We start from the raw sequence: 3705 nt of genomic DNA, 5'->3' as shown, positions 1-3705 counted from the left end.
TCCCCTGAACCCAACACACACACGCACCTAACACTACAGCAGCAACAGCTGCTACCAGAAGAAACAAAAGAGAGAAAAGGGCCAGGAGGAAACAGGGAACGCAGAGGGAAGCAGGGGAGGAAGAGAGGCGCGGGCTGGCGCCGGTGGGCCTCACCGTCACCGCCGAGCTACTCGCCGCTCGCCGCCATCACGAGGACCAGAACTGAGCAAGGGGGAAGAAGCCACGCGGCAGAGGAGAGAAGAAGGGGAGCTCACGGCATCGCCGCCACCCATAGAGCCGCGGGCTGCGCCCAGTCGCCGTCGGCACCACGTCTTCGTCCCGTCCCTGGAGCCAGCAGTTGCGCCTCTATCACGTGAGGAGGAGCGCGACCTACCGCGCAGAGCTACGCTGCCGTGTGTTATCGCCGTCGCCTCAGATTGATGCCGCCATCGAGCTTCGAGGAGAGAGAAGGAGGTTGCGGGGAGGATGAGGCGCGATGGTGGTTTGTTCTGCCACCCCTACTGCCATCGCCGTCAGGAATGGCCACCAGAGCCGCCACGAAGGATAGCGAGAGGCAGAGAGCTTGCGGTTGGGGAAGGGCCAGGCGCCGTTGTGCTATGGAGTAGAGTGAGCCGCGCCGGTGCTGTTAGAGGTCTTACCGCCGCCGGAAAAGGGTACAGGCCGCCGTAGGTGTCGCTGTCAGAGGGGTAAGCTGCGCCTCTGTGTTTTTGACCGCCGGGAGTGGTTATGTGGCTTCCGGGACCACCGCCGGAGCTCCAGGCTGAGTTTCTACCACTTGAGACCCTGCTGCCGTTGCCGGAAAAGTTTGCCAGTAAGGGTTTTAATTGTGGTTTCTGTCCTTTTTGAATTCCGATGATATTATAGTCACTGCGTGTTGGTTCTAGTTGTCGTGATCGGAATTTGTCGCCGCTGCCGCTTGAGGTGGCTGTTGAGTTGCCGTTGAACTGGCTCGGAGACCGCCGCTATTTTGGTTCAGCCGTTCCTTCTTCGGTTCGGTAAGCGTTTCGATTTGAAAGCCCTTTCGTTACTGTTCTGTAATCTCACGCTGAGGTTTATGGCGTTAATTGCTATAAGATTGAGTTTCGGTTGTTGTATGTTGCGATTAGAGTTGTTGAGACTGTTGTGAAAGTGGCTTGGAGCTGAGGTTTTGGTTGCCGTCAGTTCGGGTTGAGGCAGAAAGGACTCTGTGAGGCGTTTGGGTTATGGAATTGCGTTTTGAGGTAGGGCGCTTTCCAAAAACTATATTTTATATATTGAAATTATTACATATGGATACTGATGTGAGTGAATGTGTATTTGGTGATTGTATCGGCCTTATGTATGGCTTGATTTGCCTTGGTTGGTTATGAACGTCTGTTGGTTGAATTGTTGTGTGGTTTTGTGAAAAGAAATGCTTTTCAAGTTGATTCTTTTAAAGCTTTGAGATCGAGTTTAACCCGTTGAGAATTGATTTGAGTTAATTTTTATTGAGAATGTGAAAAATAGAATCCACCCTTGAATTCAGCCTGGCTTGCTTTAAATGATCTGGTTTGATAAATGAATGTTGCTGAACTGTTTCTTTAAAGCTTTGGAAATGAGTTAATTCAGTTGATATTGGTGTGATTTTGAAACGGTTTTCTTGAGATATGCCAATGAGGCGATTGTCAGATTTAGCTTGATTTTGAATTGATTTTGGATTCTGGACTGTTGAAAAGGATTGTGGAATGGTTTAGTTGGGACCCGAACCGGGTGGCAAAGTCCAAGTTTTAGGGGAGATGCTGCCGAAATTTCTATAAAATCTGAGTCTTTATTGAATGTTGTCTGGAAAAATGATGAGTTAAAGACTTCTACTATTTTATTTGAATTATCAAGAAAAGGATGGTTCATGCTTTTGAAACGAATTATTAAAGGGGAAATTGTGATTTAGTCTTGCTTCTTAAGAAAGGCATTGTATCTCTTTCAGGAGAAAGTTATTTAGAATGAAACTTATGTTTTGAAGCTGTTTTAAATGTGACAAGGGCAATGCCTTTGAATTTGACTTGAGGGTTTCAATTAGAGGAGTTTCAATGATTTTGAAAGGACCTGAATGTCTATTGACAAGTTTCATTTTGAAATGTTTTGAGAAAGGTTTTAAGTACTCTTTGAATTCTAAATTCTTGCAAGACTAAAATAATTTTGAACAGTTGAAACGTTCTAGAATTTATCATGGGGGTTGAAGTTGGTTTTTGCCTAAGTAAAGGAAACGACTTTGAAAGAAGTAAATGATTACATGACTCGGTTTGGCTTAGATCCTATTTTCCTACTCAAATCGGAAAGCCAATGTTTTAATGATTTTAAATGAATTTGGTGAAGTGAGTTATGTTATTCTCCCCTAAATAATTGGGACTCTGCCGAGAAACTTTGTTATAAAATCCCATTGTTGGATGGATGATTTTGAATGTTTCAAAATGAATCTTTAACTTTCCATGGTTATGGAGGTTTTGAAAAGAGGATGCTGAGAGTGGCATGGTTTTAAAAGGGGAATTTACCTTGAGTAAAAGTGGCTTATGAGCCTGAGATGATTTAAGAAATGAGATCTTTAAAGCCAAGGCTGAAAAGAGTTGAAACTTGATTTCAAAGTGAAATGAATTGAGAAAATGATTTACGGCTTAAATGCCGATTTCATGAATTTGATGATTTTGAATGTGAAAGTGCTGTTTTGTTGAGAGCCGGAAAGGCTGTGTATGATTATACATATTGATTGGTTCTGGATTGAACCGTGAGCCAGAATGGCTGTGTATGATATGAATATTGGCTGGTTCTGGACTGAACCGTGAGCCGGATGGCTGAGATGGATGTTGATCCATGGATGAGATTGAATGCATATTTATGCTGAATCATTGATAAATGTGAATGTTGCACTTCCACCATCGGAGATGAGGGTTTCCCTGGGAGGAAGCAGTGGCTAGCCACCACGTGCTCCAGGTTGAGACTTGAAGCTCTTGTGACCCTATGTCGTAAGTGTGGCCGGGCACTGTGAAAGGCCCGGATGAGCTTTCCCCCGTAAATATTCACCAGTGATGGTGATGGATATGGATCATGATTATGATCAAGTTTATATTGAGTATAACTCGAGTTGGGGATGCGCAACAGAGGGACAGTCCAATGGTTAGCTACCAGGACTTGTCGGGTTGGCTCTATAACCGACAGATGATATCATCAGCCACTAGGGACAGGCATGCATCATATACATCTATGTGACATTGTTTGGGTGTGCATATTATACTTGGTTTGCCTATGTGAATAATTGGTAATTGTTCTACTTGCAATAACTGTTTGTTTGTGCTTGCATCTTCCTATTTGTGTTTGCTACTGGGACTCTGTTGGACTGTGGTGATTGGTTGATGGTTGGATTGTTTGGGCCTAGGGCCGTGGTTGAATTGAGATGGACCGATGGTTGATTTCGGTTTTGTATTTCTGGTTTGGAATAAAATATGAAAGGCTGTTTTGGTTCAGCATAGATAAACTGTTTTGAAAGGCTTTTGAGTTTTCGAGAATGGAACGGTTCTTCCTTCAGAAAAGATTTTTAGACTTTACTTTTACTGTAAACCGTTGTTTTTGAAAAGGAGGCATAAGACGGTTATTAATCACTAGTATGATTTATCTTCACGTATCCTGTTACAGTAATTCCCAAAAACCCTCTACTGAGAACCCTTTCGAGGATGATGTTCTCACCCCCCTACATT

The sequence above is a fragment of the Arachis ipaensis genome, chromosome B09 (assembly GCF_000816755.2).
Source record: "Arachis ipaensis cultivar K30076 chromosome B09, Araip1.1, whole genome shotgun sequence".
Lineage (NCBI taxonomy): Eukaryota > Viridiplantae > Streptophyta > Magnoliopsida > Fabales > Fabaceae > Arachis > Arachis ipaensis.
Note: the sequence above shows the minus strand (reverse complement) of the source record.